Source organism: Bombina bombina, chromosome 5 (genome assembly GCF_027579735.1).
Source record: "Bombina bombina isolate aBomBom1 chromosome 5, aBomBom1.pri, whole genome shotgun sequence".
NCBI classification, from domain to species: Eukaryota; Metazoa; Chordata; class Amphibia; order Anura; family Bombinatoridae; genus Bombina; species Bombina bombina.
Window position 1 is genome coordinate 829,919,935 of NC_069503.1, and position 17,268 is coordinate 829,937,202.

Here is a 17,268-nt window from a genome sequence, read left to right on the forward strand (position 1 = left end):
GAGTCTGCCCCCCACCAGATCCGGTCCCGGATCGGGGGCTACTCCTTCATGCTGTCTTGTTAGCAGTGGCAGGCTTCTTGGCCTGCTTACCCTTGTTCCAGCCTTGCATTGGTTTCCAGGCTGGTTTGGGTTGTGAGGCATTACCCTCTTGCTTAGAGGATGCAGAATTAGAGGCTGGTCCATTTCTGCGAAAGGGACGAAAATTAGGCTTATTTTTAGCCTTAAAAGACCTATCCTGTGGAAGGGCATGGCCCTTTCCCCCAGTGATGTCTGAAATAATCTCTTTCAAATCAGGTCCAAATAAAGTTTTACCTTTGAAAGGAATGTTAAGTAATTTTGTCTTGGATGACACATCCGCTGACCAAGACTTTAGCCAAAGCGCTCTGCGCGCCACAATAGCAAACCCTGAATTTTTCGCCGCTAATTTTGCTAATTGCAAAGCGGCATCTAAAACAAAAGAGTTAGCCAATTTAAGTGCGTGAACTCTGTCCATAACCTCCTCATATGGAGTTTCTCTACTGAGCGACTTTTCTAGTTCCTCGAACCAGAACCACGCTGCCGTAGTGACAGGAACAATGCATGAAATTGGTTGTAGAAGGTAGCCTTGCTGTACAAATATCTTTTTAAGCAAACCTTCCAATTTTTTATCCATAGGATCTTTGAAAGCACAACTATCTTTGATAGGAATAGTAGTGCGTTTGTTTAGAGTAGAAACTGCCCCCTCGACCTTGGGGACTGTCTGCCATAAGTCCTTTCTGGGGTCGACCATAGGAAATAATTTCTTAAATATAGGGGGAGGAACAAAAGGTATGCCGGGCTTTTCCCACTCTTTATTTACTATGTCCGCCACCTACTTGGGTATAGGGAAAGCGTTGGGGGGCACCGGAACCTCTAGGAACCTGTCCATCTTGCATAATTTCTCTGGAATGACCAAATTGTCACAATCATCCAGAGTAGATAACACCTCCTTAAGCAGTGCGCGGAGATGTTCTAATTTAAATTTAAATGTCACAACATCAGGTTCAGCTTGATGAGAAATTTTTCCTGAATCTGAAATTTCTCCCTCAGACAAAACCTCCCTCATGGCCCCTTCAGATTGGTGTGAGGGTATGACAGAACAATTATCATCAGCGTCCTCTTGCTCTTCAGTGTTTAAAACAGAGCAATCGCGCTTTCTCTGATAAGTAGGCATTTTGGATAAAAGATTTGCTATGGAGTTATCCATTACAGCCGTTAATTGTTGCATGGTAATAAGTATTGGCGCACTAGATGTACTAGGGGCCTCCTGCATGGGCAAAACTGGTGTAGACACAGTAGGAGATGATGTAGTATCATGTTTACTCCCCTCATTTGAGGAATCATCTTGGGCAATATCATTATTTGTGGCAGTACTGTCCTTACTTTGTTTGGACGCTATGGCACAATTATCACATAAATTTAAATGGGGAGACACATTGGCTTTCATACATATAGAACATAGCTTATCTGAAGGTACAGACATGTTAAACAGGCTTAAACTTGTCAACAATGCACAAAAAACGTTTTAAAATAAAACCGTTACTGTCACTTTAAATTTCAAACAGAAAACACTTTATTACTGAATATGTGAAAAAGTATGAAGGAATTGTTCAAAAATTACCAAATTTTCACCACAGTGTCTTAAAGCCTTAAAAGTATTGCACACCAAATTTCAGAGCTTTAACCCTTAAAATAACGGAACCGGAGCCGTTTTTCAATTTAACCCCTATACAGTCCCAGATACAGTCTTTGCTAAGACCCAACCAAGCCCTGAGGGGAATACTATACCAAATGATGCCTTCTAAAAGCTTTTTCAGAGATTCTTAGATCCTCACACATGCATCTGCATGCCCTGCTCTCAAAAAACAACTGCACATTAATGGCGCGAAAATGAGGCTCAGTCTATGACTAGAAGGGCCCCCAGACTGAAAAAGGTGTCCAATACAGTGCCTGCCGTTTTATAAACGTTCCCCAAGATTATAATGTCAATTATTAGCCTAAATTTGAATAATATGCACAAATAAAGCAATCGATTTAGCCCATAAAAATGTCTACCAGTTTTTTAGCCCATAATAAGCCCTTTATTCTGTTTGTTTTTGACTAAGAAAATGGCTTACCAGTCCCCATGAGGGGAAATGACAGCCTTCCAGCATTACACAGTCTTGTTAGAAATATGGCTAGTCATACCTTAAGCAGAAAAGTCTGCTAACTGTTTCCCCCAACTGAAGTTACTTCATCTCAACAGTCCTATGTGGAAACAGCAATCGATTTTAGTTACTGTCTGCTAAAATCATCTTCCTCTTACAAACAGAAATCTTCATCCTTTTCTGTTTCAGAGTAAATAGTACATACCAGCACTATTTTAAAATAACAAACACTTGATAGAAGAATAAAAACTACATTTAAACACCAAAAAACTCTTAACCATCTCCGTGGAGATGTTGCCTGTGCAACGGCAAAGAGAATGACTGGGGTGGGCGGAGCCTAGGAGGGATCATGTGACCAGCTTTGCTGGGACTCTTTGCCATTTCCTGTTGGGGAAGAGAATATCCCACAAGTAAGGATGACGCCGTGGACCGGACACACCAATGTTGGAGAAATACGTACAAACTGCAAAGAACATTTTAGAAAAAACAGCCCAAACTAATCAAGATTCATACCTGTGTATTCTAAACTACTGTAACACCCCAATAGATGGAATTGCATCAACTTTACAATTACTAATGAGTAGACATTTGAAATCAGTTTTGCCATCAACACCTACATAACTTGCAATGGTTAAACAGCGAGTGGAATCATTAAAAAAACAGGCAGATACAGTACTATGATCGTGGGTCTAAATTTCTAAAACCTTGTGAGCTTGGCGATAGAGTAAGGATGCAAAATTTAGAAGGAAGGTGGAAACCTGCAGTGGTAGCCAAAGTAACAAGTGCACCATGCTCATACATTGTCTGCACCGAGCAAATATCACCGGCGCAACAGAGTACATCTACGTCATAACAGAAGTACAAATACAGGAGTTACAAATATTCCAGTTGCAGTGCTTTACGTACCACCAAGGATGTCACATAGTGATATAAATGAGACTCTAAGCTCAACTGATGCGTCACATGGGGACATACAGGAGGGACAATTACTGAGTACAACCCCAACCGCACAACTCTCTGATCACAGCTCCAATTTGATTCTTGCTAGCACGACAGAAACAGCACATTGAGCCACCCAGTAGATTCTCAAGATATGGATGGAGAATAAAGCCAAAGTATTGGGAAGATTATGACACTACATAACTGTGTGCTTTGTTTGTTTTTTTTGTAAATGTATATTTCTTTATATCTAATATATATACACTATATATTGTTTTATTTTTTTAAGAAGGGAGATGTAATGAATATATCATAATGGTTTCTTCCAGTTTTTGCTGTTTATATATTCTAACACTAGGGACAAGCATGAGGTATAACAGTGAAATGGGTGTGTTATCTTCAGTTAATAAAAAGTTCTTGAAGTTGAACAATGGTGCATTCATGAGTTCTGTGCATTCTATAACAGGAGATCATTACAGTTAGCACCCAAGGAATAAGGTGCAAATGGAGCAAGCTGGAATCTCACAGTCATCCAGCAGACTGAACTCCCGTCATCAGGGCCAAATTTACAGCCCAGGTGCCTGTAGGCACCAAAATCTAAAGCGCCCCTCATGCGCTCCTGGTTCACATGTATGAACCTATAGATAGAGCCTAAAACTTTATAGAGCATCTGCTAATTTTGCCACATAAAAGGCAGTCCATGATCTATAACAAAACAATCCAGACAGTATTTGCCCAATATACTGAGATTCCAGTCAGAAGAGTATTTTTGTTTAATATAATTTATACAAGAAAAGTGCAGGTTGTTTAGACTGGGGCTTCATTTAGAAACTTTGCTGACCAAGCCTGCAATGTGCACAATCAACCAATGGTCAGTTGTTTTTTTAAAGTGTGTTTATCCTGTATAACAGCCCTGGCATTTTGCATTCTAGCAATAATATTCATACCTATAGTATTTTAAATGAAAGACTGCTCTCTGACTGTACAATCTGTCATTTTGATTTTGTCAGCCACTGCTGTTGCAGCGGATACATGCCCACCGTGCTCTGTAATAGCGCACAAATAGCGTGCACTCAGAGCGCTCTGTAATACCGCACAAATAGTCACTCACTGTCACTTCCTATAAAAGAACCGACCCCCACACACTTACTTTCAGACCACTCTGGCTGCTCTGTCCACATTAACTGGAGAAACGGAACGGACCGGCCAGCGTGGCGGCCATCTTTGTTTAGGGCAAAGTTATTATCTACTATGGTGAGTGAGAGCAGAGTCGCAGAGGTGTGCAGAAAAGGCATATGGAGCAGAGAGACAGCACATGCCTACTCTGCTTAATGGTAAATCCGGCCCTGCCCATCATACACCTGCACTGCAGTCAGCAATCTTCTGGCAAAATAATCCTCAGAGTAATGGGGGTGGTAGATAAATATATGTGTTTATATGTGTGTACATATGAATTTATATGTGTATTTATGTATTTACAGATATATATATATATATAAAAATGGAAAAAAGTTAAAATATGTGAAATAATTTGTGGTCTCATGTGTCTTGAGGTGCGCCAATACCTGCTCTTATTATTGTATACATTTTGGTCACTTTGGCAGCACTCCACAATATGTGCATTTAAAAATATATGCTTTTATTAGATGTGCTTAACCATTATTTCTTACTGATTTATCACTGGGGAAACTGACCAAAGCCCTTTTGGTTTAAAGCACTCCACCCAGTTCAGGTGTGTTCCAGACACAGATATTTAACTGTGTGTATATAAAGCCAGAAAACCTCATCCCATGCAGTCTGGATGAGAGGTATAGTATTGTAATGTTGGAATGTTATTTTGGTATATTAGAATTGTATTGGCTAATTTCATAGTGTTAAGAGGTGTTGAGAAGGCAATTTTTTGCAGCATTGGGAAACAAGTTTGAAGTATGTGTAATAACATGTAGCCAGGAAGCCTCATCCCATGCAGTCTGGATGAGAGATTGGAAATTCTATTTTGATATATTAGAATTGTATTCTTGAGCTTAGCTTGGCTAAATTTAATAGAGTTAGGACCAGTCTTATGTGGGACACCTTGTAAGTGGTGACTGGCTGAGCAGAATATGGCCATATTGTGTGACTAAGATCCCATCTTTATTTAATTTTTTTTTAAAAAAATTATGAAATATTAAGAAGGCAATTTTTTTGCAGCATTAAGGAAAAAATGGAAAAAAGTTAAAATATGTGAAATAATTTGTGGTCTCATGTGTCTTGAGGTGCGCCAATACCTGCTCTTATATATATATATATATATATATATATATATATATATATATATATATATACTGTATATATATATTATATATAAATACATTGGAACCCTTTGCAGTCAAATGGAAACATGTTAAAGCATATTTATGCAATATTCATTTTACTAACGTGTTATACTCTGTATTTACTGTAAACATTTCACATTTCAATGTTCTTAACATATGGGAATTTGTTCTAAGTATTTATAATTAGATATTTCTACCTATATAGTAGTATCATATATATATATATATATATATATATATATGTATAGATATATATTGTACCAAAAAACCCCACACCAGCTATATATATATATATAAAGAAATATTTATTTATGAATAAATATAACATATACTGCCATATAAAGAACATTGGAATGTGAAATATTCATATTTCCTTATCAGGTTAGCACACTTGAGAATATGTGATCGGGTTTGCGTGCGAGTAAGCTGTTACGTTTTTCTCCCATTTTTCTTGCTCCATTAACTTCTATGGGGGACAATGTTAACACGGTCGCAAAATTCTTACTTCATCTTTTGCGCGCATTGGGTGAATGCATGAAAGAAAACTTTTTACTTTCAACTTGTAATACGAGCGCTACCCGACTAGCGCAAAAAGCTTACTTCTAGTGCAGTTAACCCTCTACTGGGAGCGATAATTACCTTTCCACTTGTAATCTGGCTCAAGATTTGTTTCTTGTAGTGAGTTACTTTATAAATGGGTGCGACCGATAATGCAATGTGCCTTATCTTGTGCTATGTCTTGAGCTAAGATTAATGAAAATCTGGTAGTTGATGGTTGAAAATGTTAACCTGTGCATTTTAATGCAGCCTACGCTTTTAATGGATAGTGCAAGGAATGCTGTTATCGTGCTCATTGGTGATTTAACTACTGGGCTAACGCACAATCCAAAATACCACAGTAAAATTTTGAGATTTTTGAGCCCCGAAGTAAACCCTTATTATTAATAGTATATCACAAAACTACATGGGTAATCCCACTAGTTGCGCACCTTCCGCTTAGCGTACCCTCAGCTTAGTGCACCAAAAATAGAAGTGTGCAAAAAATAGAAGTGTGATTCATTTAACTTGAGTGATTTTTAACACAAGATATTGTTAATATTTTTGGGCTGCACTTGTAATCTAGTCCAGTTTGTTTCATTAAACAGATTTTCTTGCTATGTCATAATCATCATTTGGTGACATAAATTACCTTATTATTTATTGTAATATTTCAATAAATTATTATACTGTCCAATTGCTTTCTTAATATATTTACACTGTTTTGAATAGCCAAGCTCTCCCTATTACTAAGATTTGCAGTATGTTTTTTCTGTCTCCTCTATTGGTGCAAGTTAGGGACAGATATATAGCATAGTTATGCTTTTAAGTCTACAGTGTGCACTTCAATATTTAAAACCCACAATTTGTACAGTTAAATTACAAAAAAGGGTGAGGGTGTTAAATAATATAAGTATATTGCAATTTTACTATTTTACTATGCATAATTATAAGGTATTTTATGTCTCTTTAACTAACTCAAACAACAGCTGTTTATTGATTTACAGATTGGAACGGCTGCATACAATGTTTTCTCACAGCAAACTCTTATAGGGACCAATCTTGCTTATTGCTATGCATTTATTAAATGGGCCTCTTACATAACTTGGTTATTCCATGTTTTATGGAAAAGATTTAGGGCTGAAATATATTTTTTCTTGGAAGAAACCCCCCCCCCCCATATAAGTACTATTTTATGAATAGTTTATGGCAATCTATGTCAAGTTCCAGTTTTTATATTTTACTATTTATTTTTTTTCTTCTTCTTTTCTATTTTTTTTAAGTAAGGAAGGCTATCAGACTTCTGACTGTTCCTCATCAGGCACTAATTAGATTATTTGTTAGTCTGGTTCATCAAAGCAGGAAATACTTAAGTGTCACAGCTGGTCTCAAGATAAATATCCTGCACCAAGATTTTTAAATGAAAACAATTATCTGTATATTGGGCTAGTATTTCACAAATGACTAAACAGTAAAGATGACGAAAACAAAAGCTATCATGTCCTTTCTCATTACTGTGCTGGGAGTCCTAACTGTAACTGTACCACTTTATTCTAGTTCATTCCTACTGAAAAAAGTAATTTTAGCATAATGAAAATCTGAACACATAAGCAAAGAGCTCAGTTTTGCTGTCATGGGAGTACAATGCATGTTCTTTAATAAAATCTAATAACAGGAAGTTGATTCACTTTTGATGTGCTCTGCTATGAAGTTAACCCCTCTTGCTTAACTCATAGATTTTTGCTGATCAAAATGGTGCAAGTCACCAATATTTTTTAAACAGCTTTGGTCAATAAATAATTTACGTCTATTTTCTAATAGCCTGAAGCTGAATGAATGTTTAAATACACATTTACTTAAATAAATTAAAAAAATAAAATGTTGGATTGTGTTGTAATTTTCTTTAATTCCACATTTTCCCTTTTTAAAACAGCATGTCCCCACAGTATAACATTTTAACCCCAAGAGTGACAGACAGGAGTGTGTAGTCCTGTCATCTAGGGCAGGTAGGGTTGCCACCTTGGCCATGTTTTCCTGGACACTTAGGCGTTACACATGCTGTAGGGTGTGCAAAACGACAGCACAAAAATAGTGTGACTGGACAACACAATACATGTTCCTCCCTGCACACCCTGCATCATGTGTGACTCATAAATGTCCAGGAAAACATGGCCAAAGTGGCAACCCTAAGGGCAGGGTAGTACCATTCAAAGAGGTAGAGTCATCTGAAAAATGTAGGAGAGCTGGATAACTGAGCGGTTTGGGTTGTTCCAGGTTTTAGTTTGTGGAACTGGTACATAAAAAGGAATTGATGGACAGTGGAGATTATTCATTAAAGAGTCAGTAATGTTGAAATGAACCTTTCATGATTGAGATAGGGCATGTCATTTTAAACGACTTTCCAGTTTACTTTTATCATCAAATTTGCTTTTTTTTCTTTGTATTTTTTGTTAAAGGCTAAACCTAGGTAGGCTCATAGGCTGATTTCTAAGACTCTGCAGTCCATCTTTTAATTCATTGTCTGGCTGTGAATAGATAATAAGATGTACTGTTTGTTCATGTGTGCTATATAGATAACATTGTGCTCACTCTACTGGAGTTATTTAAGAGTCAGCACTAATTGCCTGAAATGCAAGGCTGTCAAAAGAGTTGAGATAAGGAGGCCATCTGCAGAAGCTTAGATACAAGGTAAACATACAGGTAAAAAGTATATTACTATAACAGTGTTGGTTATGCAAAACTGGGGGTTGCTGAATAAAGCAATTAGCTATATTTTTAACAATAACATTTTTGGTGTTCACTGTCCCTTTAAATTGCTGAACATTCGGTGGATTAGTGTAACCTTGCTTAGCTTCTCAGGGACATAAATAAAAGGGAGAACAGTTACATTTATGTGAGAAATTATTTTATATGGATCAAGATCCTTCAATTTCAAAATGATTCAATGAAAAAAATAAAAGGTTGTAAAGGTGACGGCTATGCACAGTGTAAAGTAACAAGTCCTCCAGCACTTCCAATAAAAAGACCTTTGTTAATATTTCATCATGGGTCAACAAATAACTGCAACGTTTCGGTCCTAGCTCAGCCCTTCCTCATCATGCATACCAGATCTCAACATTACCTGCCATTAAATAGGCTTATGCAGGCCTGTGTCTCACTGTGATCCTATGCTTTAGCTCCACCTAGTGGTTATCATACATGCAACTTCTATATACAGAGATTAAAGCATAACCATGTGAATTAATATACATCCATCTACTTAGTTAAAAAGTTAAAATCAAGTACAAAATTTACATACTTTATATTTACATACATCATGGTATTTGCAACATATCAGAATCAATATCCAGACCCCTTATTACCAAAACACTCACCAGTCGAATTCTCGGTTTAACTCCTTAGGGTACATAGTATCTAGATGGTAGATCCAATACATCCCTCTTCTGTTGAGAATAGAATAATATTGTGTCCCTTTTGTAAAAAATGACCAGCTACTGGGATATCTTTTTTATTACAACGTATATTTGACTTGTGTTCTGTGATACAATCTCTTATCTGCCTGGTCATTTGACCTACATAAAAAAGGGAACATGGACCCTTGATAATATAAATTGCAAAGACAGATCTGCAGGTAAAGAATCCTGGAATTAAAAACTTTTTTCCAGTATGTGGGTGACATTTTTTCCCCCATTTAATCATAGAATTGCAATTGCAGCAACCCAAGCAAGGGAAACATCCCTTACTGGGTGCATCAATTTCACTTTGTTTTAACTGTCTCCCACCCCCCAGGTCTGCTTTTTACAAGATCATCTCTAATATTCCTGCTCCTTTTATATGCTGGCATTGGGAAATCACAAAATCTGTTGTTTTTCATTTCTGGATGACAAGTTTTCAATATGTGCCAATGTTTTCTCAATTTTTTATTTACTTGGTAACTCCTTGCATTAAATTTAGATACAAAAAACATTCTTTCATTCTTTTTACTTTTATCAATGTGTTATTTTACCTTTTAAAGTGGTTTACTAATGGACTGTAATTGTGTTTGGATAAGGGGTTCTAGGTAACCTCTTTGTGTAAACTTCTTGCACATTTCTTTAAGACGAATGTCATATACATTTTCTTGATAAGAAAATAGAAAGGGATATCCCACAATAGTACAGTTCAGTTGTTGACGTCAGATAATAACACACCTATCTGGTGTCCGGGTCTTATATGTAGACACACTCACCCCAGGTATTCAATTTTCAAATGTATACGTTCCGTATCCACGGTGTCCTCATAAAGCTCCTATAGTGCAGCCCATGGCAGCCATCAGAGTAAAAGGAGACATCCAGAGGAACCGTAATCCATAGGGGCTGAGAAATTGCTCAGCAAGCATCCGCTGAGCCTCTATCTGGATGCCAGCGTGCGGCGCTCGGCTGTAAGGAGGTGATGAAAAAGAGGCTGGAAGGGAGGGTTGAGGGCTTTGTTGGCCCGGTGCTGGTACTCAGAGGGAAAGCGGAAACATAGTGACTTGTGTAGATCAAGGTAGAAGAACTGGAGAGATGGTCCCGCTTTAGTAAAAGAAAAATCTTTATTGTACATCACAAAAGATTAAAATATCTGGACAGTGCGGTGACAGATACAAAGTGCATGAGATGGCGTAGCACCAAAAGGTTAATTAAAAAATAGAAAAAAGGGAGTTCACATGCAAAGCTAAGAGTGTAAGATCTTTTTCCAGAATTGACCTATTTCTACTTAGTGAGAATTTACTAAGAATTGGCACTACATCAAAAATATCGCAAGTCACTATCTCAGACCATGCGCCAATAATACTAAAAATACTATTAAACGAAAAAAAATCTATTACACAGCGATTTTTCTTCCCTAAATTTTTAATGAAAAACGCAAAATTTAGGGAATGGTTGACAGCTAGAATGATTGAATTCTTTACCATAAATGCTGACACTGTCAACGATCCAAATACGCTATGGGAAGCTGGTAAGGCTGTAATGAGGGGGGAAATAATTGCGTATATGACTGATTTTAAGCGGAGAATGGCTCTGCGGGAAAACGAAGTCCTGAGAGCACTTACTAATAGTTATAGTAAATATTTATCTCAACCAACATCAATAAATTGGAGGAAGTACGCCTCGGCTAAGAGAGAGAGAGATAATTTCCTACTGCATGTTACAATCCAAGAGGATTATAAAACAAAAGCCAAATTTTATAGGTATGGAAATAAGGCAGGTAAATTATTAGCAAACCTAGTTAAGAATGTACAAGGAAGTTCTTCTATTGATTCACTCTTAGAACAAGGAACTTTACTTCAAAATCCAAAAGAGATTATCGATGCTTTTTACACCTACTATAGAGATCTTTACTCGTACAGGGAATCAGATGAAGAAGATTCAGAACTTTTCTGGGAAGGACTTGATCATCCAACTCTAAATGAAGAAGCAGTGAGTAAAATTAACGCCCCTATTTCTGAGCAAGAAATCACTATGGCCATTAGAGAAGCCCGCCTGGATAAAGCACCTGGCCCAGACTCTCTCCCCATTGAGTTTTACAAGATTCTTGCTCCAATTATAACCCCTTACTTAAGGAACGTTTTCAATCATTTCTTTATAAATAACAAACCTATTCCTTTGTCCTTTACAGCATCTATCACAACATTAATCTTGAAACCGGGGAAAGATTCCTTGAAAAAAGAGTCATATAGACCTATCGCATTACTTAACTCGGATTATAAATTACTATCATCTATCTTAGCTAAAAGACTTCAAAAAGTGTTAGGGGATCTTATAAACAAAGATCAGGCGGGTTTTCTATCTAGGCGAAATTTAGCAGCCAAGGTTAGGGAATTACTCCTAGTCCTTGATCATTTTCATAACCGTCGGGAAGCTCCAACTCAAGATCAAACTGATATAGCAATTATTGCATTAGACGCAGAAAAAGCGTTCGATTCTGTCTTTCATCAGCACATTATTAATTCCCTGCTACAATTTGGTTTCAAGGATAATTTTCCTTTTTTTATTAAAAATCTTTGTACTAAGTCTACAACTAGACTGACTATTAATAAATTGGAATCTAATTTAATTAACCTTCAAAGGGGTACAAGACAGGGGTGTCCTCTGTCACCACTTCTATTTGACTTAGCGATTGAATCATTGGCCCTTAAAGTTAGACAGAGGATACAAGGGATAAGAATTGGTTCAGTGGAACCAAAAATTGCTTTATATGCGGACGACGTGTTAATCTATATGTCCAATACAGCAGTTAATATTCCAAGACTGATCTCAATAACTAAGTCATTCGGATCCTTTACAGGCTATAAGCTCAATATTTCCAAGTCAGAGTTAATGTGGGTCAGGAAAAATGAGGCTTCAATTGATACGATACCCTTTAAAGTAGTTTTGACTCATCTTAAATATTTAGGGATCTATATCTCAACGAACCCACAAGAGTGGTATAACCTTAATATTTCTCCTATCTTGGCTAGAATCAAAGAATATATGTTAAGCTGGCAAAATCTCCCAATATCTCTAGCGGGACGTATTGCTCTGTTTAAGATGGTTTTACTTCCTAAAATTCTTTACCCTCTTCAAAATATTCCAGTAATTCTGAAAGTCAGAGACTGGAAAAGTTTAAATAGGGCACTGCAATACTTCATTTGGAATTGTTAAAGACCGCAAATTTCCTTAAATAAACTTTATCTTCCTAAAAAATATGGCGGTATGGCTCTCCCGGATCTTAGTAAATATAATCTGGTTTTTCTCTCGCGTATCGCAATAGATTGGATTTTGAATAAGGATTATTTTACTAATAACAGCTTAGAGAGAAGTATCGCATTTCCCTATAATCCTTCAGCCTTAATCCACTGTCCGACTCAGTTAATTCCAAAAAAAGTGAGAGGTCTTCAATCAATATATAAGGTCATACAAGCCTGGAAAAAACTAGGGCGTAAACTAGATATTGACTTAACTATCCCAAAATTTCAAGGTTTATGTGGTAATCCAGAATTGCAGGAAGGTACTCAAACACAAGTATTCCAAACTTGGCAGAAAAAAGGTCTCCTCTTTATGACTCAATTCATAGAACAAGGCACTGCATCGATTAAAACTTTTGAAAAGTTGAAACAGGAATTTGATATAAGTAATAAAGATTTCTTTGCTTATCTTCAGGCCAGACACTATCTATTTTCACTCATAGAGAAGTTCGGATGGTCATGGTCTTGGGGGAAGTTAGACAATTGGGCCATCTTGGCTAAAAACGAACTATCTTCTATATCATGTTGGTATAACCTGCTGATAAGTCAAGAGGGAGAACTTAATCTTCAACAGATAACACAAAAGTGGAATTTATTAGTACCAGATTTAGATATCGAGGTAGAACAGGTGGAAAAGTCTATAGCCATTGTAGCCCAGACTACATTATCTACAAATTGGAGGGAATCACATATTAAGCTACTTTATAGAACATACTACATCCCACTTAAAGGGTTTAAATGGCATAATTATGAATTTAATATATGCCAGTAGAATTCTGGCTAATTAATGTATTAAAGCCCTCTATTCTCTCTCTCTCATTGGCATAGGTGGTATTTCTTATAGAATCCTCAACAAATTTAGATTAAAAAAAATCAGAAATGGGGCAATTCTGGCAACGAGAAATTAAATTTTTAGAAAGTGGAGAGACCCCTCAGTACCTAGTATTCAAGAAATTAAAAATGATATGAAAAAACAATGTATTATTGAACAAATGGATGTATCCTTAACCTCGGAAAGGGAAGTGATTTAATTTTTAAAAAAATGGTCGGCCTTTATTAAAATATTTCCTCCAGAAGAAATAAATCAATTAATATATCCCTTTAGATACACAGAGATAGTTCTATTGGGTCTTTGGTAATAGCTTGACCTTAAACATTCTCCCATCACCTACATTTGTTCAATTTATATTTACCTCCAAATTCTTCCCCTCTTCCCTCCTCCTCTCCCCCCCCCCTTTTTTTTTCTCTCCCTTTCCTCCGCACCCCTTTTTGCCACCCTCAGGTTAAATAGGTTGCGTTGGGTAGATACTATATACTATCCAGTCTGAAGGAACAAGATGGATAAGAAAATTGATAAATAATAGAAAATAAGAGGCTTCTATTACTGTTTTGTATTTTATTAATTCAGACAAAAAGTTTATAATGTTTTGGCATATCTTTGTTTTGGATGATGAATTATCAATGTTTGCCAATTTTCTGTTTTTTTTTGCTCTGTCTGTATTTTCTTATATTGATGATCTGATGATATTATTGTTTAAAGATTGTGTTTCCTTATCACTTTGCCTTAATAAAAAAAAAAATAAAAAAAAAAAAATAGAAAAAAGCGCTGGAGATGATATCATGCTACCTCAGTTTAACCCCTCAAGTTCAAACTCAAATTACACAATAAAAGAAAAAAGAGGAGCAATGAATGCATGGATATAATTTAATCTAAATGACCACAGAGAATGTAACATATACTAGTAAGACTCGCACATAGTTGATACAAGAATGCAATGCATATAGTAACAATATATAAAAAAATGGGACGTCTCCCTATATCAATAGTTTAAAAGGTTAAAATAGGGGGCGTGTCTGAACAGCGATCTGAACTGGTCGCAATTTCCAGAGCTCCGGCTGATACTCTGTTAATCTGCCGGTTAAAAGGAGAAATTTACCAGCAAACCAAGCTAAATCAGTGTCTGAGGCATCGCAGTACACTGGGAGATCTAATATACCTTATTTACAGCTGTGTGCATGAAACCGGAGCTTTGAATCAGACGGAGAGGACCTGGTGCGGCGGCACATAACAGGTGGCGCTTCCCCCTCGGTTATCCGAGGTACTTTGCCTTAACCGGACTCTACTACCATTATCATCAGTCTCCTGACGGAATAAGCAGGGAGTCTTATTACTGGGTCGTTATTATGGCATCCCGACTCACCACAACTGATACTAAAATGGCGGATGAAACAGACTCATGTGGAACCTTCAACACCCAATGGCTAAAACTGGAAGTTCTATTTCAACGTCTCATGATCAATGCCTCACAGGACTTTTTAATGAGTTATTATTGTGTGGATGGCAAAACTCAAACAAACTTTAACTCTACATCGAAGGCAGTCGTTCCTAAGCTGCGCAACCAAATAACAAGGCCTAGACACGTGGAAAATGTGCCTGATGTGGTACAGGAACAGCATTATATTAAAGCGCCATCTAGTAGCCCGCAGACAACTGACATGGGAGAAGACATCACTCACGGCTCAACACAGAAAACATGCACAGAGTAAAGAGGATATCTGACAAACACCAATTGCAACAGGGGGTTAGAGGGGGACCCTCGGATCAATATCATCAAAGCAAAAGTACCCTCTTCATCTGCAATCCTGACTCTGATGGCTACAAAACATGTTACAGATTGCTCTACAGAAGCCTCTTCTACTAAGCATTGCAAAGCGCATCAGGAGAATAATAGCAGAGAGACATTGAAAGCGGCAATACTGACCCTAGCTTGCAAGGATGGACATTTGCAGCTGGCCTCTAATGTTTTTTCTTGGCGAACCCTCCAGCCATCACAGCCTAAAGCATGGGGTTGAAGCAACACTTCTAGGATGAGAGAACTTAGCAACGTTGCTGATAAGTTATATTACAATTTAATAAGTTCATTGTTTTGGGTTTAGTCTTGAGTGTCTCACAATTTTCAAACACTGTACCATTATAAATATAGCTGATTCCAAGTAGCGTTGGACTTTGCATGTCTCTAGGGGTTACCTATAATTATCAAGCAGAACTATAAAAGCCCTGTTTTTATTGTGATCGTAGAGAGTAATTATAATTTTCCTAAGCCCTTAAATGTTTTGTAGTGTCCAGTGGGGGTTGGTGGGAGACCCTAGCGAGGACACTTATATTACTAAAGCTAGCAAAGGGCCTGCTAAATAGTGAAAGCCATTACCCTACTCCTAAGATGAAGTATATTATTATCTCCCTCGTGGCTAACGGCCGGGCTATGTGAGGAGACAGTTCAGACACAGTTATGCTCATCACAAGAATAACTATGTTCCGGGGTAACTGTAGTACACTGATTGGAATGGGGGCAGGACAAAGTTACTGGTAATATAGCTTTATCCATGATATAAACAGACGCAGATATGTGCATTGTTTAGGCACACATTCCCAGATATTTTCTTCATTTTAATATGTGTTAATGTTTTGCTTATATCAGTTTTTCCTATATAATAAGATGTGAACACTAGATGGCAGCAAAGTCGCAGAAAAGACCTGTATCTCTGTGTTACAGGGTTGGATCGGGAGTAACTAAGTTAAAGGTTTAAATGTACCAACTGATTTATAGCCTTCTGCATGTTAAATAAATTTCCCAAGGAGTAATGTATAGTTAAGGCGTCCGGATTTGGCATCAGCATCTTAATAATTAACGTGATTTTTTTGTTTTAATATTACCTGGTAAACAGATGCTGTTTTTCTTTGTAAGTTTTCTTTTTATTTGCTTTATGCTTGTTATCACCAAATAATTTAACCCCTGAAAGCAATCAAAGAACTGTTTAAACAGGTCCAAGAGTGACCTATATCGATAAGGGGTAAGAAAATGAGGACTATCTATGCTTTAGAACTTTTAAGAACAAATATGCTGAGAATATTTTAAATCTTGTTTTTTCTTTTCATGTAATAAGTGTATTGTTTGTCCTCAATAAAAATATAAATATATATATAAAAAAAAAAAAGCTTAAAATAAATATTGGCCAAATTCAATAATAGAAACCAGAATCAATAGTAGAAAACCAGGCTGATATAATCTCTAGACACATTAAATACATAAATTCTCAGCAATACATATTTCGTCAAGCAACCACCAATGGGGAGAGGGCAAACGCTGGATAGCGCACAGACAGCAAAGTCCCGATTTATCACAACAAGGACCGCCAAACGTAAAGTACCTGTAACAATGAGAGAATAGCACCAAAAGGTTGACATGTTTCGGCCCTAAGCCGTAATCATAACCTGTGGGATATCCCTTTCTCTTTTCTTATCAAGAAAATGTATATGACATTCGTCTCCAGTTCTTCTACCTTGATATACATTTTCTTCACTTACAATTCTCTGAACCCTTAAAAGCTGACTTTTAGGGATCATTCTCAGGCATCTATTTATCAAGCCGTCAACTGCAAATAATCTGGAATTCTGCAGCGTATTTGTGGCGAGCCTAATTTGCCTTAGTTATCAAACCCTACAGACCCTACGGCAAAAGTAGAATTTAGTGACATAACATACGATCCGCCGGACTCAGTCCAA